Source organism: Pseudophryne corroboree, chromosome 3 (assembly GCF_028390025.1).
Source record: "Pseudophryne corroboree isolate aPseCor3 chromosome 3, aPseCor3.hap2, whole genome shotgun sequence".
In the NCBI taxonomy this organism is placed as follows: domain Eukaryota; kingdom Metazoa; phylum Chordata; class Amphibia; order Anura; family Myobatrachidae; genus Pseudophryne; species Pseudophryne corroboree.
This window is the reverse complement of record NC_086446.1, coordinates 28,086,421-28,112,035: the sequence shown is the minus strand read 5'-3', so window position 1 is coordinate 28,112,035 and position 25,615 is coordinate 28,086,421. Positions and strand designations below refer to the sequence as shown.

At 47.0% G+C, this 25,615-nt stretch overlaps 1 protein-coding gene across 1 annotated transcript in view; it reads left to right on the top strand.

The window, feature by feature from the left end:
- Positions 1-25,615, top strand: part of LOC135057099 (uncharacterized) — a 240,399-nt gene that overhangs the window by 83,817 nt on the left and 130,967 nt on the right. The gene's annotated exons all lie outside the window — the stretch shown is intronic.

Genomic DNA, 25,615 nt, shown 5'->3' with positions numbered 1-25,615 from the left:
GCAGTGTTTCAACACTTTGTTAATGAAATTTTCCGTGACGTTCTGTACAAGTATCTCGTTGTTTACCTGGACGATATCCTCATCTTCTCTCAAGACCTCCCTTCTCATCGTCTCCAAGTCCGTGAAGTCCTCCGACGTCTTCGTGAGAGTTGTCTTTACGGCAAATTATCTAAGTGTACCTTTGAGGTTACCTCCATACCCTTCCTGGGGTATATAATTTCTGGATCGGATCTCCAGATGGACCCGGCAAAATTGGAAGCTATTGCCAATTGGTCCATTCCGAACACTCTCAAGTCCATTCAACGATTCCTGGGCTTTGCCAATTATTATAGGAAATTCATCCAAGGCTTTTCAACTCTCATTGCTCCTATTACTAGCTTAACCCGGAAAGGGGCAGATCATTCCAACTGGTCAGAAGATGCCCTGGCTGCGTTTCAAAAAATCAAGATGGCTTTTGTTACCGCTCCAGTTTTGTTACAGCCCGATATTAATAAGCCATTCGAGTTGGAGGTGGATGCTTCCACAGTAGGAGTGGGAGCTGTTCTCTCTCAGATGGGAGCTGACGGGAAGATTCATCCCTGTGGATTCTTTTCCCGTAAGTTTCTTCCTGCAGAAGTTAATTATTCCATCGGAGATCAAGAGCTTCTGGCGATTAAACTGGCCCTTGAGGAATGGAGGTATCTCCTGGAAGGGGCGAAGTTTCCATTTAATATCTATACGGATCATAAAAACCTGCTCTACTTGAAGGCAGCTCAGTGCCTTAATCCTCGCCAGTCCCGATGGGCTATGTTCTTCTCCCGTTTTAATTTCAAGCTCCATTTCCGCCCAGGTTCTCAGAATACCAAAGCAGATGCCTTGTCTCGATCCATGGAATCTGAGGACGAGATATCCGATCCAGTACCACGCTCCATCCTGGATCCTGTTGCTTTTGCTTCTTCACAAGTTTCTCCAGCTCCGCCTCCTGGTAAGACTTTTGTTGCTCCTGAACTCCGTTCTAAGTTGTTGTCTTGGGCTCATCAGTCTAAATTTACTGGGCATCCTGGTGTCCTAAAGACTTTTAAATTTCTCTCTGAAACATACTGGTGGCCGAAGATGAAAGTCGACATCAAAGACTTTGTGGCGTCTTGCCCTAAATGTGTGCAGCACAAAACTCCTCGTCAGTCTCCAGCAGGTCAGTTACAGCCATTATCTATTCCCAGCCGTCCTTGGTCACATCTGTCTATGGATTTCATCTCTGACCTTCCCTCCTCCCAAGGATTCAATACCATCTGGGTAGTGGTCGACAGATTTACCAAAATGGCTCATTTTGTTCCACTCCAAGGACTTCCTTCCGCTCCAAAACTGGCTCAAATCTTCCTACGGGAGATTTTCCGTTTACATGGACTACCCACTGAAATAAAGGCCCTCATTCCGAGTTGTTCGCTCGGAGTTTTTCATCGCATCGCAGTGAGAATTCTCTTAGTGCGCATGCGCAATGTTCGCACTGCGACTGCGCCAAGTAACTTTACTATGAAGAAAGTAAGTTTACTCACGGCATTTTCATCGCTCCGACGTTCGCATTGTGATTGACAGGAAATGGGTGTTACTGGGCGGATGGACGGCGTTTTAGGGGCGTGTGGCTGGAAACGCTACCGTTTCCGGAAAAAACGCAGGAGTGGCCGGAGAAACGGTGGGAGTGCCTGGGCGAACGCTGGGTGTGTTTATGACGTCAGCCAGGAACGAAAAGCACTGAACTGATCGCACAGGCAGAGTAAGTCTGAAGCTACTCAGAAACTGCTAACTCGTTTGTAATCGCAATATTGCGCGTACGTCGGTCGCAATTTTAAGAAGCTAAGATTCACTCCCAGTAGGCGGCGGCTTAGCGTGTGTAACTCTGCTACATTCGCCTTGCGAGCGAACAACTCGGAATGAGGGCCAATATCTGACCGTGGAGTTCAGTTTGTGGCAAGGTTTTGGAGAGCTCTCTGTTCTGCCATGCAGGTCCATCTCAAGTTCTCGTCAGCGTATCATCCTCAGACGAATGGGCAGACAGAGAGGGTAAACCAGGAGTTGGAAACTTTCCTGAGACTGTACATATCATCTTCCCAAGATGACTGGGTAGATTTGCTCCCGTGGGCTGAATTCGCTCACAATTTCCGCTACCACACAGCTACTGAAACTACTCCGTTCTTCGCTGTTTATGGGCAGCATCCACGAGTTCCTGATTTTCAAGACCTTCCTAGCATCGATGTTCCTGCTGCCACTACTGTCCTCAGTCAGTTCTCAACAATCTGGAGGAAGATTCATACTTCACTCAAAAAGGCTTCTGCCCGGTACAAATTCTTTGCCGACCGCAAGAGACGTGCAGTTCCCAGCTTGATACCTGGGGATAAAGTCTGGCTGTCAACCCGGAATCTTCGTCTTAAAGTGCCTTCGATGAAGTTTGCACCACGCTTCATTGGTCCTTTCTCCATCGAAAGAGTTCTAAATCCTGTGGCTTACAAGCTCAAGTTACCCTCTTCATTGCGTATTCCTAATGCTTTCCATGTCTCTCTCCTCAGACCATTAGTCCTAAATCGCTTCCAAAGAGCTCTTCCAGCTGGCCCCAGCATTCCAACTCAGCGGGGCATAGAGTTCGAGATAGAGAAGATCCTGGACTCCCGTCACCGGTATGGTCGTCTGCAATATCTCATCGACTGGGCCGGCTATGGTCCTGAGGAGAGGAGTTGGGTGAACTCTGCTGATGTCCACGCTCCCAGGTTGGTCCGTGTTTTCCACAGGTCTCATCCTTCCAAGCCACGTGGGTGTTCGGTGCCCACCCATAAGGGAGGGGGTACTGTCAGGAATCGACTTACCGCTGTTATGTCTGTCCGCCGGAGCGGACTCCGTCCGGGGTCACTGCATGTTGCTGTCACCTGTCGCCCTGCTCGTGGATACCATCTCAGGCCTGGGAGCGCCCCTGGAGTCAACGGGCGTGTGGGCGCGCCGCGTCCCAGCCGGGCCGCGTCATGGGCGCCGCCATGACAGTTTTCCCCAGTGTAAGTGCGGTAGCCAATCCGGAGCTTGGCCGCACCTCCTCGTCTCACTCCAGCCAATACCTGCCGGTCAGGGGGTATATCAGGAGCTGCAGGGTGAGTCAGAGGTTGTCCTGAACTTTGTGTCACTCCTGCGACCCGTGTGTCTGGACCTGTTCTCCTGTTCCTCCGTGTTCCTGGATATTCTCCTGATCCTCTGTGTTCCTGGATATTCTTCAGTACCTGTTACTTCCGTGGAACTACAAGTACTAGCACCAGCAATACCTTTCTGGCTTCACACCTTCTACACCTGCAGTGTGCTCCAGCCTACAGCAGTAGAGACTCTCTCTCCAGGTGCATTCCGTCATCTCACCTGTGATTCAGCCTGCATGCTGATTGTGCACTTCCAACAGCACAGTGAACATTACCATCCAGTCTCCTGCATTGCTACCAGGTTTGCTACCATTATTCCACCTCTGCTGGCTCCACGTTTTAATTACTCTGGTTCCATTTCTGCATTACAAACTCTGCCATAGACTTTCAGTTTCAAACCATATTATATCATTGCCATTACCATTGCCGTTACCATTGTCATTTCCATTGCATTCGTTTGTTTTACTTTCTGCTGCATTATTATCTGGACTTTCTGTTATTAATAAATCTACATTGTGCACATGCGCAGAAACCCAATACTGCCTCCTCACTTCATTCCACCTACCTCCACTGACCCACTAGCGCCCCCTCCGGGGACACAAACTAAACCGACTCTGACAGAATGCTTATGGCGTATCCTTTCCCGCCATCGGACAGGTTACGCTGGGAATCCTCCCCTAGGGTAGACAAAGCTTTAACACGCTTATCCAAAAGGGTAGCCCTACCGTCACAGGATACGGCCACCCTACTAAGGCCGGCGATTACGTCGGCCTGGATGTGTAGTGCTGTAGCAGCATGGACAGATACCTTATCTGAGGAACTTGATACCTTGGACAAGGATACTATAGTACTGACCCTGGGGCATATAAAAGACGCTGTCCTATATATGAGAGATCCTCAAAGAGACATTAGCCTACTGGGCTCTAGAATAAATGCAATGTCGATTTCTGCCAGAAGGGTCCTGTGGACTCGGCAATGGACAGGCGATGCCGACTCAAAAAGGCAAATGGAGGTTTTACCTTACAAGGGTGAGGAATTGTTTGGGGACGGTCTCTCGGACCTGGTCTCCACAGCTACGGCTGGAAAGTCAAATTTTTTGCCATATATTCCCTCACAACCTAAGAAAGCACCGTATTATCAAATGTAGTCCTTTCGATCACAAAAAGGCAAGAAAGTACGAGGTGCGTCCTTTCTTGCTAGAGGGAGGGGTAGAGGAAAGAAGCTGCACAATACAGCTAGTTCCCAGGAACAGAAGTCCTCCCCGGCTTCCACTAAATCCACTGCATGACGCTGGGGCTCCACAGGCGGAGCTAGGCCCGGTGGGGGCGCGTCTCCGAAATTTCAGCAAAAAGTGGGTTCACTCCCAGGTGGATCCCTGATCTATAGAGATTGTGTCTCAGGGATACAAGCTGGAATTCGAAGAGATGCCCCCTCACCGTTACCTCAAATCGGCCCTGCCAGCTTCCCCCTTAGAGAGGGAAATAGTGTTAGCTGCAATTCACAAATTGTATCTTTTGCAGGTGGTGGTAAAGGTTCCCCTCCTTCAACAGGGATGGGGTTACTATTCGACCATGTTTGTGGTACCGAAACCGGACGGTTCGGTCAGACCCATATTGAATTTAAAATCCCTGAACATATACCTGAAAAGGTTCAAGTTCAAGATGGAATCGCTCAGAGCGGTCATCGCATGCCTGGAAGGGGGGGATTTTATGGTGTCTCTGGACATAAAGGATGCTTACCTTTATGTCCCCATTTATCCACCTCATCAGGCGTACCTCAGATTTGTGGTACAGGATTGTCATTACCAATTCCAGATGTTGCCGTTTGGTCTCTCCACGGCACCGAGAATATTTACCAAGGTAATGGCGGAGATGATGGTGCTCCTGCGGAAGCAAGGGGTCACAATTATCCCATACTTGGACAATCTCCTCATAAAGGCGAGGTCCAGAGAGCAGTTGCTGATCAGCGTAGCACGCTCTCGGTAAGTGTTACAACAGCACGGCTGGATTCTAAATATTCCAAAGTCGCAGTTGATTCCTACGACTCGTCTGCCCTTCCTGGGCATGATTCTGGATACAGACCAGAAGAGGGTTTATCTCCCAATGGAGAAGGCTCAGGAGCTCATGACACTGGTCAGAGACCTATAAAAACCAAAGCAGGTGTCGGTGCATCACTGCACGCGAGTCCTGTGAAAGATGGTGGCATCATACGAGGCAGGTTCCATGCGAGGACTTTTCAATGGGATCTGTTGGACAAGTGGTCCGGAAATATCCTGGAACTAAGGGCCAAATACAACGCCCTACGTCAAGCAGAGACCCTGCTTCGCGACCAACCGGTTCTGATTCAGTCAGACAACATCACCGCAGTGGCTCATGTAAACCGCCAAGGCGGCACAAGGAGCAGGGTGGCGATGGCGGAAGCCACCAGAATTCTTCGCTGGGCGGAGAATCACGTAAGAGCACTGTCTGCAGTGTTCATTCCGGGAGTGGACAACTGGGAAGCAGACTTTCTCAGCAGACACGACCTCCACCCGGGAGAGTGGGGACTTCATCAAGAAGTCTTCACGCAGATTGCAAGTCGGTGGGAACGGCCACAGGTGGACATGATGGCATCCCGCCTCAACAAAATGCTACAGAGCTATTGCGCCAGGTCAAGAGACCCTCAGGCGATAGCTGTAGACGCACTAGTGACACCGTGGGTGGTCCAGTCGGTCTATGTATTCCCTTCTCTTCCTCTCATACCCAAGGTGCTGAGAATCATAAGAAAAAGAGGAGTGAGAACAATACTCATTGTTTCGGATTGGCCAAGAAGGACTTGGTATCCAGATCTGCAAGAAATGCTCACAGAGGACCCGTGGCCTCTGCCTCTAAAACAGGACCTGTTGCAACAGGGGCCCTGTCTGTTCCAAGACTTACCGCGGCTGCGTTTGACGGCATGGTGGTTGAACGCCGGATCCTAGCAGAAAAAGGCATTCCGGATGAGGTTATTCCTACGCTGATAAAGGCTAGGAAGGACATGACGGCTAAACATTATCACCGTATATGGCGAAAATATGTTGCTTGGTGTGAGGCCAGGAATGCCCCTACGGAGGAATTCCAGCTGGGCCGTTTCCTTCACTTCCTACAGTCGGGAGTGACTTTGGGCCTGAAATTGGGTTCCATTAAGGTCCAGATTTCGGCCCTATCCATTTTCTTTCAAAAAGAACTGGCTTCTCTTCCTGAAGTTCAGACGTTTGTAAAGGGAGTGCTGCATATTCAGCCCCCTTTTGTGCCTCCAGTGGCACCTTGGGATCTTTATGTGGTGTTGAGTTTTCTGAAGTCCCACTGGTTTGAGCCACTCAAAACGGTGGAGTTAAAATATCTCACGTGGAAGGTGGTCATGCTATTAGCCTTGGCTTCGGCTAGGCGTGTGTCAGAATTAGCGGCTTTGTCACATAAAAGCCCCTATCTGGTTTTTCATATGGATAGGGCAGATTTGCGGACCAGTCCACAATTTCTGCCAAAAGTGGTGTCATCTTTTCATATGAACCAACCTATTGTGGTTCCTGTGGCTACTCGTGACTTGGAGGATTCCGAGTTACTAGATGTGGTCAGGGCTTTGAAGGTTTATGTAGCCAGAACGGCTAGAGTCAGGAAAACTGAGTCGCTGTTTATCCTGTATGCATCCAACAAGCTGGGTGCTCCTGCTTCAAAGCAAACTATTGCTCGCTGGATCTGTAACACGATTCAGCAGGCTCATTCTGCGGCTGGATTGCCGCTTCCAAAATCAGTAAAAGCCCACTCCACAAGGAAGGTGGGCTCTTCTTGGGAGGCTGCCCGAGGGGTCTCGGCATTACAGCTTTGCCGAGCGGCTACTTGGTCATGTTCAAACACTTTTGCAAAGTTCTACAAGTTTGATACCCTGGCTGAGGAGGACCTTGTGTTTGCTCATCCGGTGCTGCAGAGTCATCCGCACTCTCCCGCCCGCTTGGGAGCTTTGGTATAATCCCCATGGTCCTTACGGAGTCCCCAGCATCCACTAGGACGTTAGAGAAAATAAGATTTTACTTACCGGTAAATCTATTTCTCGTAGTCCGTAGTGGATGCTGGGCGCCCGTCCCAAGTGCGGACCTCTTCTGCAATGCTTGTATATAGTTATTGCTTAAATAAGGGTTATGTCTGGTTGCATCAGGGTTGATCTGATGCTCCGTTGTTGTTCATACTGTTAACTGGGTAAATTTATCACGAGTGATACGGTGTGATTGGTGTGACTGGTATGAGTCTTGCCCTGGATTCCAAAATCCTTTCCTTGTACTGTCAGCTCTTCCGGGCACAGTTTCTCTAACTGAGGTCTGGAGGAGGGACATAGAGGGAGGAGCCAGAACACACCAGAATCCAAATTCTTTCTTAAAGTGCCCAGTTTCCTGCGGAACCCGTCTATTCCCCATGGTCCCTACGGAGTCCCCAGCATCCACTACGGACTACGAGAAATAGATTTACCGGTAAGTAAAATCTTATTATCCCATCAAACCAGGAAACTCATGAATTATACAAATCCCGTTGCTGATGAAAATGCACAGTTTCTGATTTGTAGCCTAATCGCATTCTGCTTTTTGGCCACAAGATGTCCTTATTCTGTGTATATTTTTTTATTTTGTTTGCTAATTAGCCATTTATCATGATTGTGAGATAATTTATAGCCTGTTACTCAGAGAATCTCAAGGAACTTTTCAGTGAAACCCCATCAAAGTCAGTTCAACGGTTGTTGAGCTTACCTCATGCATACATACAAATGTATAATTTTATATATATATATATATATATATATATATATATATTTGCCCTGATAATAGTGCGCCATCATTGAAACGTTGGCTTTTGCTACCTGGTGGTCTTGTGTGTCTTTCAGTCCATGACTTCCACTGATCATGTGACTGTGTAGAGATGGTGGTTACCATCCTGACAGAGGGCAATGGGGTCAGATCTCCACAGTGTGCAGTGAGTGCCAGAACCTTCATACACACATATATATATATATATATTTTTTTTTTTTTCTCTAACGTCCTAGTGGATGCTGGGGACTCGGTAAGAACCATGGGGAATAGACGGGCTCCGCAGGAGATTGGGCACTCTAAAGAAAGATCTAGTACTATCTGGTGTGCACTGGCTCCTCCCTCTATGCCCCTCCTCCAGACCTCAGTTAGAATCTGTGCCCGGCCAGAGCTGGGTGCTCCTAGTGGGCTTTCCTGAGCTTGCTAGAAAAGAAAGTATTTTGTCAGGTTTTTTATTTTCAGAGAGCTTCTGCTGGCAACAGACTCTCTGCTACGAGGGACTGAGGGGAGAGAAGCAAACCTACTAACTGTGGCTAGGTTGCGCTTCTTAGGCTACTGGACACCATTAGCTCCAGAGGGATCGAACACAGGAACCTAACCTTGATCGTCCGTTCCCAGAGCCGCGCCGCCGTCCCCCTCGCAGAGCCAGAAGTACAGAAGCAGCAGAAGCAAGAAGACATCGAAATCGGCGGCAGAAGACTCCTGTCTTCACTACAAGTAGCGCACAGCACTGCAGCTGTGCGCCATTGCTCCCGCAGCACACCCACACACTCCGGTCACTGTAGGGTGCAGGGTGCAGGGCGCAGGGGGGGGGCGCCCTGGGCAGCAATTAAGATACTTGATGGCAAAAGTATACATATATACAGTCAGGCACTGTATATATGTACGAGCCCCAGCCATTTTTACACATAAGAAGCGGGACAGAAGCCCGCCGCTGAGGGGGCGGGGCCTTCTTCCTCAGCACACCTGCGCCATTTTCTCTTCACAGCTCCGCTGGAAGGACGCTCCCCAGGCTCTCCCCTGCAGTATACAGGTGCAATAGAGGGTAAAAAAGAGAGGGGGGGTGGGGCACATAAATTTAGGCACAGATATATGTATATAAAAAACAGTAGCTACTGGGTAAACACTAAGGTACAGTGTAATCCCTGGGTTAATAACGCTGGGGTGTGTGCTGGCATACTCTCTCTCTGTCTCTCCAAAGGGCCTTGTGGGGGAACTGTCTTCCAATAGAGCATCCCCTGTGTGTGTGGTGTGTCGGTACGTGTGTGTCGACATGTCTGAGGTAAAAGGCTCCCCTAAGGAGAAGATAGAGCAAATATGTGTGTGAGAGGGTGTCTCCGTCGACAACGCCGACACCTGTTTGGATATGTGTAAGTGCTAAGGTGAATTTATTGCACAAAGGGTTAGAGAACAGACAGGAAATCTACCCATGTCTGTCCCTATGGCACAGAGACTTTCAGAGTCTCACAATGCTCACTATCCAAAATAATAAACACTGATATCGACACGGAGTTTGACTCCAGTGTCGACTACGATAATGCAAAGTTGCAGCCAAATGGCAGAAAAGTATTCAATATATGACTATTGTAATAAAAGATGATTTGCATATCACTGATGACTCATTTGTCCCTGACACAAGGGTACACATGTTTAAGGGGAAGAAAGCTGAGGTAAATTTCCCTCCTCTCATGAGGAAAAAGAGCGTGAATCTCCAGACAAGAGACTGCAGCTTCCCACAAAGAATTCTCAGGCAGTATCCTTTCCCTACTAGGGCCAGGATGTGATGGGAATCTTCCCCTAGGGTGTCACTAGCTATTCTCAGGGATCCTGCAGATAGCGTGCACAGTCTGGTACACTACTCAGACCGGCGATTGTGTCGGCATGGGTTTATAGCGCTGTGGCAGCGTGGACAGGTACCTTATCAGCAGAGAGAGATATATATATATTAAATATGCTGTCTTAAGAGATATGTGTGTATATATATATATATATATATATATATATATATATAGAGAGAGAGAGAGAGAGAGAGAGAGATACAGCAGCAGCCGGCACTCCAATATAATTTTCAACGTGCTCAGGTGCCAAACCAAACAAAGAATATATATATATAAAACATGCCCAAAGAGACATGAGTTACTGGGTCCTAGAGTCAAAGCTATGTCGATTTCTGCTTGACGTGTCATGTAGAATATGCAATGGACAGATGATGCCGACTTAAGAGGCATATGCAAGGCTGAGGATTGTGTGGAGAAGGGTTCTCGGACCTGGTCTCCACATCTATAGCTGGTAATTCTGATATTTTGTCTTATATTCCTGCACAGCCTAGGAAAGCACGACATTATCAAATGCAACCTTTTGAATAAAGAAACAAGAATGTACGAAGTGCGTCCTTTCTTGCCAGAGGCAGGGGCAGAGGAAAGAAGCTGCACAACACAGCTAGTTCCCACGAAACAGAAGTCCTCCCCGGCCTCTACATAAATCCACCGCATGTCGCTGGGGCTCCACAGGCGGAGCTAGGCCCGGTGGGGGCACGCCTTCATAAGTTCAGCCACAAGTGGGTTCACTCCCTGTTAGATCCCTGGGCAATAGATATTGTGTCTCAGGGATACAAGCTGGACTTGGAGAAGATGCCCCCTCACCGACGGCCCTGCCGACTTCCCCCCACGAGAGGGAAGCAGTGTTAACTGCAATTGACAAATTGTATCTTCAACAGGTGGTGGTCAAGGTTCCCCTCCTTCGACAAGGAGGGGGTTATTATTCGACCATGTTGTAGTCCCGAAACCAGGCGGTTCGGTCAGACCCATATTGAATTTAAAATCCCTGAATTTATACCTGAAAAGGTTCAAGTTCAAGATGGAACCGCTAAGAGTGGTCATGGCAAGCCTAAAAGGGGGAGATTTTATGGTGACTCGGGACATAAAGGATGCATACCTTCATGTCCCCATTTATCCACCTCATCAGGTGTACCTCAGAATTGCGGTACGGATTGTCATTACCAATTTCAGAGTTGCCGTTTGGTCTCTCCATGGCCTGGAGAATATTCACCAAGGTAATGGGCGGAAATGATGGTGCTCCTGCGAAAGCAAGGTGTCACTATTATCACGTACTTGGACGATCTCCTCATAAAAGCGAGATCAGCAGATCAGTTGCTGAACAGCGTATCACTTTCTCTGGAAGTGTAACGGCAACACGGCTGGATTCTGTATATTCCAAAGTCGCAGTTGGTTCTTACAGCTCATCTGCCTCTCCTAGGCATGATCCTAGACAAAAACCAGAAAAGGGTTTACCTCCCGATAGAGAGAGCTCAGGAGCTCGTGACACTGGTCAGGAATCTATTAAAACCAAAACGGGTGTCAGTGCATCACTGCACTCGAGTCCTGGGAAGGAGGGTGGCATCATACAAGGCCATTCCCTTCGGCAGGTTCCATACGAGGACCTTCCAATGGGACTTACTGGACAAGTGGTCCGTTTCTTATCTTTAGATGCATCGGTTAATCACCCTATCCCCCAGGGTCAGGGTGTCTCTCCTGTGGTGACTGCAGAGTGCTCACCTTCTCGAAGGTCGCAGTTTCGGCATTCAGGACTGGGTCCTGGTGACCACGGATGCAAGCCTCCAAGGGTGGGGGGCAGTCACACAGGGAAGAAATTTCCAAGGGCTGTGGTCAAGGCAGGAGACTTGCCTTCACATCAATATCCTGGAAATAAGGGCCATATACAACGCCCTAAGTCAAGCGGAGACCCTGCTTCGCGACCAACCGGTCCTGATTCAGTCAGACAATATCACCGCAGTGGCTCATGTAAACCGCCAAGGCGGCACAAGGAGCAGGGTGGCGATGGTAGAAGCCACCAGAATTCTTCGCTGGGCGGAGAATCACGTGCAAGCACTGTCAGCGGTGTTCATTCCGGGAGTGGACAACTGGGAAGCAGACTTCCTCAGCAGACACGACCTCCACTCGGGAGAGTGGGGGCTTCATCACGAAGTCTTCACTCAGATTACAAATCGATGGGAATTGCCACAGGTGGACATGATGGCATCCCGTCTCAAGTATTGTGCCCCAGTCAAGAGACCCTCAGGCGATAGTTGTGGACGCACTAGTAACACCGTGGGTGTTCCAGTCGGTCTATGTGTTTCCTCCTCTTCCTCTCATACCCAAGGTGCTGAGAATCGTAAGGAAAAGTGGAGTGAGAACAATACTCATTGTTCCGGATTGGCCAACAAGGACTTGGTACCCGGTACTGCAAGATATGCTCACAGAGAACCCAGGGCCTCTACCTCTCAGACAGGACCTGTTGCAACAGTGACCCTGTCTGTTTCAAGACTTACCGCGGCTGCGTTGGAAGGCATGGCGATTGAACGCCGGATCCTAGCGGAAAAAGGCATACCGGAGGAGGTTATTCCTACGCTGATAAAGGCTAGGAAGGACGTGACAGCAAAGCATTATCACCGTATATATGGCGAAAATATGTTGCTTGGTGTGAGGCCAGGAAGGCCCCTACAGAGGAATTCCAGCTGGGCAGGTGTCTGCACTTGCTACTGTCTGGAGTGACTATGGACTTGAAACTGGGATCCATAAAGGTCCAGATTTCGGCCCTATCCATTTTCTTTCAAAAGGAACTGGCTTCTCTTCCTGAAGTTCAGACGTTTGTTAAGGAAATGCTGCATATTCAGCCCCCTTTTGTGCCACCAGTGGCAACCAGCACCACTGGTTTGAGCCACTTAAGACCGTGGAGCTGAAGTATCTCACGTGGAAGGTGGTCATGCTATTGGCCTTAGCTTTGGCTAGGCGTGTGTCAGAATTGGCGGCTTTGTCGTGTAAAAGCCCCTATCTGGTTTTCCATATGGACAGGGCAGAATTACGGACTCGTCCACATTTTCTGCCAAAGGTGGTGTCATCTTTTCATTTGAACCAACCTATTGTGGTGCCTGCGGCTACTCGGGACTTGGAGGATTCCAAGTTGCTTGATGTAGTCAGGGCTTTGAAGACTTATGTAGCCAGGACGGCTGGAGTCAGGAGGATTGACTCGCTGTTTATCCTGTATGCCCCCAACAAGTTGAGTGCTCCTGCTTCAAAGCAGACCATTGCCCGCTGGATCTGTGGCACGATTCAGCAGGCTCATTCTGCGGCTGGCTTGCCGCCTCCAAAATCAGTAAAAGTCCATTCCACATGGAAAGTGGGCTCCTCTTGGGCGGCTGCCCGAGGGGTCTCGGCATTACAGCTTTGCCGAGCTGCTACTTGGTCGGGTTCAAACACATTTGCAAAATTCTACAAGTTTGATACCCTGGCTGAGGAGGACCTTGTGTTTGCCCATTCGGTACTGCAGAGTCATCCGCACTCTCCCGCCCGTTTGGGAGCTTTGGTATAATCCCCATGGTCCTTACGGAGTCCCCAGCATCCACTAGGACAGAGCTGGCCAAACCGGTCCTCGAGATCTACCAACAGTTCACATTTTCCAGACCACCTGGCTAGTGTTAGGGTATTTTAACCTGTTCAGGTCTGGTCTATTAACTCTCTTCAGTAATCAGTCAGAATTCTGTTCCTTTAGCAACCGGTTGGAGGTCAGTGAATGAAAAGATGACACGGATTGTGTGTAACCTAAGCAGACCATCTCTGACCTGCCCTAGGGGCCGTAATAGGTTTATTTTTATAGCTTAAAGACAAAAAGGAATCAGGCTTGCCAATACATTTAGCCAATCAGAATACACCATGTATGTCTCAGAACCTGAAATACATCAATTGTCATACAAGATTATAATTAGCAATTAGAACATTCTTGAATATAGTTTATTGCTTCATGATTATCAGTCTTTCGGACATAAACTCAAAACATTCTTCAACATTCTTCCCAATTAGCCTTGGATACATCTGGTGTTGACTTGTCCTTGAACAATTCATGCTTTAAACAAGATATTTGGGGTATAGTTTTCTGAATATATCTGTACAATATATTTAAGGATACATGTACACATTTTGTGATTAACAGTAAATATCTTAATCAATGCGAAAAAGCGTGAATCAATATATTTGCTATACTGCGGAAGCTCCTACACCATCATTTCCCCTCTTTTTGATTCCACTTTTTCTCCCTATTCTACCTACACTAGGCCTGAACTACCCCCTTTCAGTAAACCAGTCCCCTGGACTTATAGCCCAAACCTTGGGGATTACCCCTAACAACAACCAAAGGATAAGCAACTTCATTCTTCTGGTTGGAGAGTCACTGTCAACTTCTTCGAGTGGGATGCGTGTAATCAGGTATCACGACCTTTCACCTTTGAGGTAGGCATGGTTAGCAGCACTTGATATGGACCATCATATCTTGGTTCAAAGGTCTTTCTCACATGTCTCTTTAAATAGACTCAATCTCCTGGATTTAGCTTATGCGTAGCTGATCCTTCTGGGTCTGGAATGGAAGAAAACACTCGGCAATGGAGGTTAGTCAATGTTTTACAGACCTCCTGTACATAACCTGTTAAATCACCATGATTATGTTGTAATTGTTGTGGATAATAACAACCTGTTCTTGGAGCTGACCCAGACAATATTTTATATGGAGTCGGCTTACTAGGTCTCATAGGTGTGGTCCTAATATTGAACAAGACTATAGGTAGGCATTCTTGCCAAGTTCTTTTGTTTTCTGTCATCATATTTCTGTAGTTTTAGCTTAAGGTCAAAGTTCAGATGTTCCCCCCTACCACTCGCCTGGGGACGGTAATGCACGTGGAAGGCCTGCTGTACCCCCAAATCTTTCATTATATGCTGCATGACTTCTCCTGTGAAATGTGTACCTCTATCTGATTCTATAACCTCAGGTATCCCAAATCTACATACTACTTCTGCTATCAGTTTCTTTGCAGTGGTTTTTGCTGTGGCTTTGCTTACTGGCCAGGCTTCGGCCCAGTGACTAAACATGTCCATTGCTACTAGTACATATTCATATGGACCGCTTCGTGGCAACTGTATATAGTCGATTTGTAGTCTTTGAAATGGGTTAGAGGCTTTGGGTATAGTTCCTAGAGGTGTCTTGGTTCTTTGTCCTGGATTGCTGATTACACAGATCCAGCATCCTGCTACAAAGTTTGTTGCAGCTTTATTGAAGCCTGGAGCTATCCAATGCTCTTGTACTCTATTCACCATGGCTTCCTTTGAATGATGTACTTGTCCATGAGCTACTTGTAACATAGGTGGAAATAGAGCTGCTGGTAGACAGTACTTCAATTCTTTTGACTTCCAAAGTCCATGTTCATCTTCTGCCCCCGATCGTGTCCATTTTTCCTTTTCTCCTTGTGATGCTTGTTGTTGAATTTTGATCAACTCCTCTTCACTAGGCATTTGCTTCACATCTTGAGCTACTAAGACTTGCTCAGATTCTTTTGATTGTAAGGCAATTCTCTTGGCTTCTGCATCTGCAAATGCATTTCCTTTAGCTTCCATGGTTTGGCTCTTAGTATGTGCTTGTACCTTGATTATGCCAATCCTTTTAGGTAGTTCCAATGCTCTGAAGAGTTCCATAATCAAACTGGCATGTTTGATGGGTTTTCCGTTTGCACCTTTGAAGTCCCTACTTTTCCAAATAACAGCGTAATCCTGGGACACCCCCCAAGCATGGCGTGAATCCGTGTAGATGTTAGCTGTCATGTTTTCAGCATGTATGCAGGCTTTGGTCATTGCTATGAGTTCTGCTTCTTGTGCTGACATTCTTGGTCCAGAATCTATGACTTCAGTTTCAGATGTTACTGCATATCCTGTCCTTGGGAACCATTATCATAATATCTTTTTTTTTTGTGTAAACTTTTTTATTAATTAAAGCAGCAGACAAAACATTACAGCAATACTTTTCCAAAAAAAGAAGGGAGGGGGACAAAAAACATTGCATATCAGCACGCTACACATAGAGCGCCCAAAGTATGAAAATAACTTGTCTGCTTCGCTTACAACATCCGAACTTATAAATGAGGAACATTTTAACAAAACAGCATAGAAAAATGGGAAAGAGGAGAAAAAGAGAGAAGAGAAGAAAGAAGAAAGAAAAGAGGGGGAAATTTAGAACAGGTAGAGTCAGGGGTGTGTGTCTGCGCAGTAAGGACGGGTTGTTTGGGGGACGGAGGGGGGTTCTCCCTCAATTAAGGGTCTGAGACATATTAGAAAGATATCATAATCGGAATATGAATTTGAATATAAGTATGAATATGAATATGAGGTGGGTTATGTCACCATGTAGGATCGATACAAAGGTGAGTCCTTAAAATCGTACCAGGGAAACCAGATAGCTGTAAAGTTAACGGTTTTCCCAGATGAGAAGGAGACAAGGTCTTCCATATCTAAAAAGTAATCGATCTTTGTGAACCATAATTTAATCGAGGGTGGTGAGATGGATCTCCAAAGAATTGGAACAACCGCTTTTGCTGCGTTGCTAAGATGTCTTAACAGGGAGTGTTTGTAGGAGTGTGTTTGTGCTGAGGTGTGATTGAGGAGCCAAAAACCCGGGTCTTTCGGGATCTCATCTCCCACTATCTGTTCGGAACACTTGAATACCTCTGCCCAAAATGGAGTTATAAGAGGGCAGTCCCACCAAATGTGTATAAAACTCCCTGGGGCATTTTTACATCTCCAACACAGATTCGAGAGAGAGGGAAACATTTTATTGAGAACAAGAGGAGTCCTATACCACCTATATATAAGTTTATAGAGGGTCTCTAATGTCGATAGGCATAGAGAACTCACCTGGGCGTTGTTGAATACGGAATCCCAGTTAATCTGCGTGGGTAGCCCTGCCAGTTCTCTCTCCCAGGAAGCCATGAAGGTAGGAGGTTGCGGGAAAAAGTTTTCCATGATAAGCGCAAAGATTTGCGAGATAGTATGTGTGGGAGAACTAGGAGAAGTGCATAGTCTTTCAAACCCAGTGAGAACCCTAGTTATGTCAGGGAGGTTCTTAGAAGATGATATGAAATGATGAACCTGCCGGAACCTCCAAAACTCAGCACTATGAAGGTTCCAAGAAGACTGAACATCTGAAAAGGAGCGCACCCTACCCGAGCTCACCAGCTGACCGACTCTAAAAATCCCGGTTTCCGCCCATGGAGCAAAAGCTGTCCCGTGAAGACCTGGAGCAAATTCAGAGTTATGGAGAAGGGAGGTTAGGGGGGACCATTTGGAGGATATATGGTTCTGGGATCTCAGCGTGGCCCATAATTTAAGCGTGGGGGAGACCGTGGGGTGTGTAACCTTCGGAAGGGTAGGAAGCTAAGGTGCTATTTCAATATAATGTGGAAGACAGCCCTCCTCTAGCAGGACCCATTGTTTTCGGTCTTTAGCACGCGTCCATTCCAGAATCCTATTCAAATGTACTGCGTGGTAGTAGTTAGAAATATGTGGGAGTTGTTGCCCCCCTTGATGTTTTCTCCTGAATAAAATATCGTGTTTAAACCTGGGTGTCTTACGTCCCCAAACAAACGCGCGAATAAGATTCTGGACATCTTGGAGCCAAAGTAGGGGGATGTGTATCGGAAGGGTCTGGAGAAAGAATAGTATCCTAGAGAAGGCGTTCATTTTGACAACGTTAATCCTGCCGAACCAAGATAGTCTTAGTTTCTTCCATTTCTGGAAATCTAGGCGCAGCCTTGCCAGTAAGGGGTTAAAATTTAGGGAGAATAATTTAGATAAATCGTTGGTCAGTAACACCCCCAAGTATTTTAATTTGTGGTCGTGCCAGGTAAAGGGGAAGGCATGTTTCAGACCCTCTACTATATCAGGAGGAGTAGTTAAATTCATGGCAATAGATTTGGAATCATTTATTTTGAAGTTAGAGAGGGCTCCAAACTTCTCAAATTCTACCATCAAGTTCGGCAAAGAAGTGACCGGTTTTGAGATTATAGCAAGTAAGTCATCGGCGTATAAAGCCAGTTTGTATTCAGTCCCCTTCACCAGCAAGCCCGAGATATTCGGGTTAGCCCTAATGCTTCGAGCTAATGTTTCCATGCAAAGAACAAAGAGCAATGGAGATAGTGGGCAGCCCTGTCACGTGCCATTGGAAATAGGAAAGGAATCGGAAAGGGAGCCATTAATCCTAATTTTGGCAGACGGGGAAGTATAAAGAGATAGGATTCTGTGAAGACAGGTGTTACCGAGCCCAAGATGCTTCAGTATACCAGCCAGAAAGTCCCAGTCCACTCTGTCAAATGCTTTTTCAGCATCGGTCGACAATATGACTGATGGGGATGAAAGCTGGCCTGCATAGTGAATCATGTTGAGCACTTTAGAGGTGTTATCTCTAGCCTCTCGGCCTAAAACAAATCCAGCTTGATCTCCATGTATCAGACCAGGTAATAATAGTTTAAGGCGGTTTGCAAAAAGTTTTATGTCTATATTTAATAGTGAAATTGGCCGATAACTGGAGCAAAGACTAGGGTCTTTACCCTCCTTGGGTAGAACTGCAATATGGGCTTCGAGAGATTGTGGGGAGAAAGGCGATTGTTCTGATATAGTATTAAAGGCTCTCGTGAGTAGAGGGACTAATTTCTCTTTGAAAGCTTTATAATAAGCAATGGTATAGCCATCAGGGCCGGGACTCTTGCCGTTGGGAGAGGATTCAATAACTTTCTGAACCTCCTCAGTAGAAAAAGGGGCATCTAGATCCTCCACTTCTTTTATGGATAGTGTGGGGAAGTCTAAGGCCTGTAAATAGTCAGCTATGGCTGTTTGATGGGACAACTTGTCAGTCCTTCCAGTCGGACCAGAAAGGTTATACAGAGTGGAATAATATGCCCTAAAGGCCCTAGCGATGTGAGGTGTCTCATGTTGGGACTGTCCGTGATTATTTTTAATTGTGTGAATAAAAGTAAGAGCACGTTGCTCTCTAAGGGCTTTGGCTAGTAATTTCCCAGGTTTGTTGCCCCATTGGTAGTATCTGCTACGGCACTTCCGATAAGAAAACTTAACTCTATCAGAGAGTAACTTATTCAGATCTGCCCTAGCAGCATCGAGATCAGCATAATGCTGTGGGGTTTGGGATTTATTGTGTAAAAGCTCGAGAGATTGTATTTTAGACAATAAATCACCTCGAAGTTTCTCCCTTTGCTTTTTGCGGAAGGATCCCACCTGGACACAAACCCCCCTAATGACACATTTGTGTGCTTCCCAAACTGAGACTTTAGAAATGTCATCTAAGTCATTGGTACAGATATAAGAATCTAAAGCTTCGTCGATTCGAGACCGACAGTCTGCGTCCTGCAAAAAAGTGTCGTTAAAACGCCAGGACCATTGGCGATGTGCATTGGGAGGCAAGCGTAAAGTGAGGTTAACTGGGGCATGATCTGACCACACAATCTGTCCTATAGAGGCATCAAAAAGGAGGTGTAAGTGCCGGTGGCCCAGAAACAAGTAATCAATTCTGGAATATGTCTGGTGTGGGTGTGAGAAAAAGGAGTAATTTATCTCAGTAGGATGTGTCAGTCGCCATGTGTCAATCAGCTGGTGGTCGAGCAGGGCGCGCCTCATTCCCCTATGCTCCCTCTCCGGCCTGCAGGAGATGTTTTTAGAATTGTCCTGGCTGGGATCTAGGGTCCAATTTAGGTCACCTCCCATCACTACCACCCCCTCCAGGAGAGGTTCCGCAATATCTAGAACTGAGGACAAAAAGGAAGGTTGTTTAGCGTTGGGAGCGTATATGTTCAAGAAAGAAAACCGCTGACCGTGTATGTCGCATTTCACCAGCAACCCCCTACCCTCAGCTATTCTATGGGAGGAAACATTAAGGACAGGCAGGTGGCGAGCCAGTAATATAGCCACGCCCAATGTCTTACCAGCAGAATTATTAGACAGGAAAACATGAGGATAATAGTGACATAATAGGGACGGCACGTGTCCCATCTTGAAATGTGTTTCCTGAATAAAAGCAACGTCAACTTTCTCATCCCTAAGCCATTTAAGAAGTTTAGACCTTTTCTCAGGAACATTTAACCCTTTGACGTTAAGGGTAGTTACATGTAGATCATTCACCCCCATTGTCAGGCGGACCTAAGTGCTTCACAATAGTCTTCCCTACGTCAGACACTGGGGGAGGGGAAGGAAGAGCAGCAAGGGAAGGAAATAGAAAAAAAGAGAAAGTAGAGAAAAGAAGAAAAAAAGATGCAGCGTGGAAAACCACGCCGTAAAGTACTTTGATATTAAACAGAAATGATAATACTACAAAAATGACTGCTGCAAAAAGGACAGGAGCAGAATCCTGCCGACTCCCAGTCCAAAGAAACAGGGGATGCAGCATAGTGGGGGTCCTACGGGGGGCCCAGGACAGCGACCATCCACAAGATAGAATCTAAACAAGTATATGGTATTACCGAGGTGTGCACAAAGGCACAGATGAAACAAAAAATAAAAATATGAAATCTTATATAAAAGTGTACATATAATCTTTAAGCTATCAAACCTGGTTTCATGTAGGCTGATCAATTGTGTATATGAGTATAGTCACCCACACAATAAATACAGCATGAGAGAAAAAGGGACAAAAAAAAATAATTCCTAAATAACATATCGATGATACCTCATCCCTTATCTATGAAACCATAACAACTGTAAACTTTTATAAAGTTACAAGAACCGATCTCACGTGTGAGCAACACATAGCACAATTTAAGAGAAAGAACTCAGTGCATAACATGGGTAGCAAGAAAATTCACGTCCGCTCGGGACGAGACGTCTCATTCAGGGAGGTTCTGAAGAACGTGAACCATGAGTGGTTCCCCGCGTCCGTGGGGAACGTACTTGCTGCCACGCGTCGTCTGGAGGGAGCACAACAGGTAGGACCGGTAGGTGGTGAAAGGCGTCCCTATCTGGTAACGGTACTGGAGGAATTCCCAAGATCGTGAAGAAGGCCTGTAAGTCCGAAGGTCTGGAGAGACTTGCGACTTTGCCACCATGAGAGACCTGGAGGGAGAAAGGGAAGCCCCATCTATATTTCAGCTCGAGTTTCCTGAGAGAGTCTGTAAGAGGCTTCAAGGCTCGACGTTGTTGTAAGGTCGACCAGGCAAGGTCAGGAAATATCTGGATCTTGTCCCCTTGAAAGTCAATGCTATCCAGCTGACGGGCCGACCTCATTATTTCCTCTTTTTGGACATAATAATGGAGCCTGCAAATCACGTCTCGTGGTCTGTCAGATGGTAAGCCGCGGGGACGGAGGGCTCGGTAAGCTCTATCAAATATGATGTCCTTGTTCGGATCCAGGTCAATAAGTTCTCCAAATATCGTAGTTAAGGCCGCTGTCAGGTCAGCCTGTTGAACGCTCTCAGGTAGGCCCCTGACTCTAATATTATTTTGCCGACCGCGATTATCCATATCCTCAATACGTGATTTTAGAAATGAGATATCGTCCCGTTGATGTGATAGCACCTCCCGAAATTTAGTCAGAGAATCCACATTAGACGATTCGTGGCGTTCCAGGACATCGACACGGGTCGCAACTTGGGACATATCTTGTCGGAGCGCTGTCACTTTCTGAGTGATGGTGGAAAGCAAGCGAGTCTCCAAGGCTGAGAAATCATGCTTCGTGGGGAGTGTCTTTACATGAGACAATATCTCGCTTATCTCCGCAGACAGAGAGAGGGCCTGTGGAGGCAACGGAGTCTCAGGAGATGTCATGTCGACCACCGGGCCGTGTAGATTCGGAGAGGTCGGGACAGTAGAGGAAGTTGCGGGGATTGAGGTTGGAGTGGTTAAGAACTGACGTAGGTCCGACGAATGTCGGTTCGCAGGGGATGGGATCGCGTCCGGCTTGGTCTTGGCCTTTTTTTTCTTTATCCCTCTCACCATGAGATCGGTTTCCAAATTAGTTAGTGCAGCATTACACTTTCACAGAACCTCGGCAAATATAAGAACATGCGGACCGTCGTCGTGCAAGAGCCCCCACGTGGTCTTAGGGCGGCATCAGGCAGGCAGACGCATAGTTATAAGACTAAACTACTGATCTGAGTGTGGATCTTGGACGCCGTACGCCAGAGAGTATACGGCCGCAACAACACTCCCCAGGCTCAGTGACCCACTTGTTATGAACAGCAACAGTATTAATTCTGTTATGGCTCTGGTGACAGCAGGGAGCCAACTGGTCTGGGTGGGTAATGCACTGGGGCTAGGAACAGCGTGTGGGTAGCAGAGAGGTTACTATCATGCCCCCAATATAAACTGCAGTGCAGTACACAGCCCCTTGATCACCCCTCTCTCCCCGCTGGAGCCCCACTAACCAGAAATCCAAGGTGTGTGCTCACTTCCTGGGCCCAGCGGGGGAGAGACTGCAGGGAGCAGCTGATCAGTGGAGACGGCCGCCGGGCGTCTCACAGCTCCGTCCCGCTCCGCGATGTCTGGGGGTCACAGGCTGCGGTGAAGGTAGGCAGCGGGTAGCGGGGAATGTCTCCCGGCCGCGGCAGGCGGCAATGTAGTAGTCTGGGGACTGGAGGAGTTCGCGGCACGATCCGGACGATGCTGGAGCTGCCGCCGGGCTGGGGGAAAAATCGAGGCCCCGGCTTTTGGTATCCCCGTAGGCCGCAATCCGCAGGAGCGGTTAAAACCACTCCCTGACTCTGTGGCACAAACGGGGGCACAGCAGGGGGGGAGCAGGAGGAACAGGGGAGCTGTTGAAGGCACAAAGGAGCCCGGAGAGCAGGTTTATAGAAAGGGAGAAGCCCTGGGTCTCAGGAGCTCACTCTGTATGTGACTGCTTCCATCAGCAGCCAGACCACGCCCCCTATCATAATATCTTGATTCATCGACGAACAGGTTCATGTCTGTATTGTCCAGTGGTGTATCTTGGACATTAGGAAGAGGTAAAGTCTCTAATTCCATGAGGGCTAGGCAATCATGTGGAGATGAATGTGTTGTATTTTCTGCGTCTGTAGCAGCATTTTCCTCCTCATCTGACGATTCACCATCATTACCATTTCTCCCTCTCCTCCCCTCTTTTGAATCGTTGATGGGAAGGAGTGTAGCTGGGTTTAGTACAGTGCATCTTGTGATGGTGACATGGGAGGCGCTTAATAGTGCTACTTCATATTTGGTAAGTCTGGCTGCAGAAAGATGCTTGGTTTTTGCTTGACTTAGTATTTCTGTTACAGCGTGCGGTACTTGTATACACAGTGGATGATCAAGCACAAGGTCTGTCACCTTTTCCTTCAGTATTGCTGCTGCTGCCACTGCTCGGACACAGGATGGTGCTCCTCTGATAATCGGATCCAGCTGGGCTGAATAGTATGCCACTGGTCTTTGTTTTGGTCCGTATTTCTGGGTAAGCACCCCTAAAGAATGCCCTCTGTTTTCATGGCAGAATAGGTTAAAAGGTTTTTTATAATCAGGCAATCCCAATGCTGGGGCTGTTATTATGGCTTGCTTTAGTTTTCTTACTGCTTCTTCAATGGTGTCCCTGTTTTCTGCTGACGCCTCCTTTTTTGTTAATTCATATAGAGGTTGCATCAGTAATAAAGCTGAGGGTATCCATTCTTTGCAGTATCCAATAAGGCCCAGGAAAGCTCTGATTTCTTTTAATGTTCTTGGGGTTTTTTCTTGAGTTATTGCTTTTATTCTTTTATCAGTAAGGTGCCTTGTTCCTTGGGATATGCAGTGTCCTAAAAAAAAAAAAAAAAAACTTTTTTCTGTACTAGCTGTAGTTTGTCTTTTGACACTCTGCAATCTTCTTCTGTCAAAAAGATGAGTAGTGATGCTGTTTCCTTTTTGCACTTCTCTTCTGTCTCTGCAGCAATAAGCAGATCATCGACATATTGAACTAACTGGGTGTCTGTAAAGTGCGGTCTCCATTTCTGATTAATGCCATTGCCTCTGAGAAATCTGATGGACTGGTTGCTCCCCCCCCCCCTGGGGTAATTGTGTCCAACAGTATTGTTTCCTTTGGACCAGAGTTTTTCTGGTACTGCCTTTAACCAGTCAGGTACATCAGCCAGATCTTGTTTTGGTGCTGGGTTGGAATCTTGTCTTATATGATATATCTGTATGGCTGCTTCCATCTGTTGATGAACCTTCTCTGGTAATTTTACTGGAAAATGTAATTCCTTTTGGTGTGTACTGTATGCAGGCTTGAATCAACTTTAGAACATCTGCTCCTAATAAGTTTACTGGGCAAGTACTAGAGGTGAGGAATTGGACCGGAATGGGAGTTTCAAGTCTTTAATGGTCAATACTATAGGTTTACTTTCCTTTAATTTCACTGTAGTTTCTTCTAAACCAGTTGCTAGAAGTGTCTCAGTGGTCATTAATTCACTTGGTACCTCCTGTTGCTGTAAAATAGTTTGGCTCGCTCCAGAGTCTATAATGCATTGATTAAAATTAGAAATTAGAGAAAGAAAAGGAAAAAAGACAAAATATAGGGAAATACCAGACTGAATAATAATAGCGCATTTATTTACCACAAAAATTGAATTAAAATTCTTTATGAACACAATAAATCATATATGGAATCTATTTCCCATGTTAGTCCATCTGAGTATAAATAGATCCACACAGTCACAGCCTAATCAGCTTAAAATGTCCTGGGACCTGAATTCCTTGGCCACAAGGGCTTACAATATATAAAACAGTGTTCTTTATGGATAAAAAAGTGGTGTGCTTTAAAACGTCACACTAAGGTCCCATCATTTGTATCTATGGCAATAAAAATAGGACCATATACACCCGATATGTTGACAGAGTTATTCCGGATCGTAGTAGGTACTATTTAATTTCCTGTTAGCAAGACGTATTACAGGTGTACCTTCTATCGTTTACTCCGTCTGCCGACTCCCCGCCTCCGTCTCCGTTCAGACTCCCTCCTCGATCATCTGGCCAGCCGCCGCCTCCCAGAGCCTCAGTGCTCCTTCGTCCTGCACTGCCGGTGGGCTGTGGAACGCACCACTCTGGCTTCCGGTTTCGCGGTCCGTGGCTTCCGGGGGTGTGAGCGTCATTCGTAATGGAACAACCATTTAATTGATTGAATGATTAAGTCCAATTAAGGCTTGGACTTAGCATATATAAAGTACATAGATTGGGATTGCAGCTATCCCTGACGAAGCCCCTGAGGGGGGGAAACGCGTTGGAGCTGCATCCAGAGTTAATCACCCGAGTGAACGCTGATCGCTCACACCCCGCTCACACCCCCGGAAGCCACGGACCGCGAAACCGGAAGCCAGAGTGGTGCGTTCCACAGCCCACCGGCAGTGCAGGACGAAGGAGCACTGAGGCTCTGGGAGGCGGCGGCTGGCCAGATGATCGAGGAGGGAGTCTGAACGGAGACGGAGGCGGGGAGTCGGCAGACGGAGTAAACGATAGAAGGTACACCTGTAATACGTCTTGCTAACAGGAAATTAAATAGTACCTACTACGATCCGGAATAACTCTGTCAACATATCGGGTGTATATGGTCCTATTTTTATTGCCATAGATACAAATGATGGGACCTTAGTGTGACGTTTTAAAGCACACCACTTTTTTATCCATAAAGAACACTGTTTTATATATTGTAAGCCCTTGTGGCCAAGGAATTCAGGTCCCAGGACATTTTAAGCCGATTAGGCTGTGACTGTGTGGATCTATTTATACTCAGATGGACTAACATGGGAAATAGATTCCATATATGATTTATTGTGTTCATAAAGAATTTTAATTCAATTTTTGTGGTAAATAAA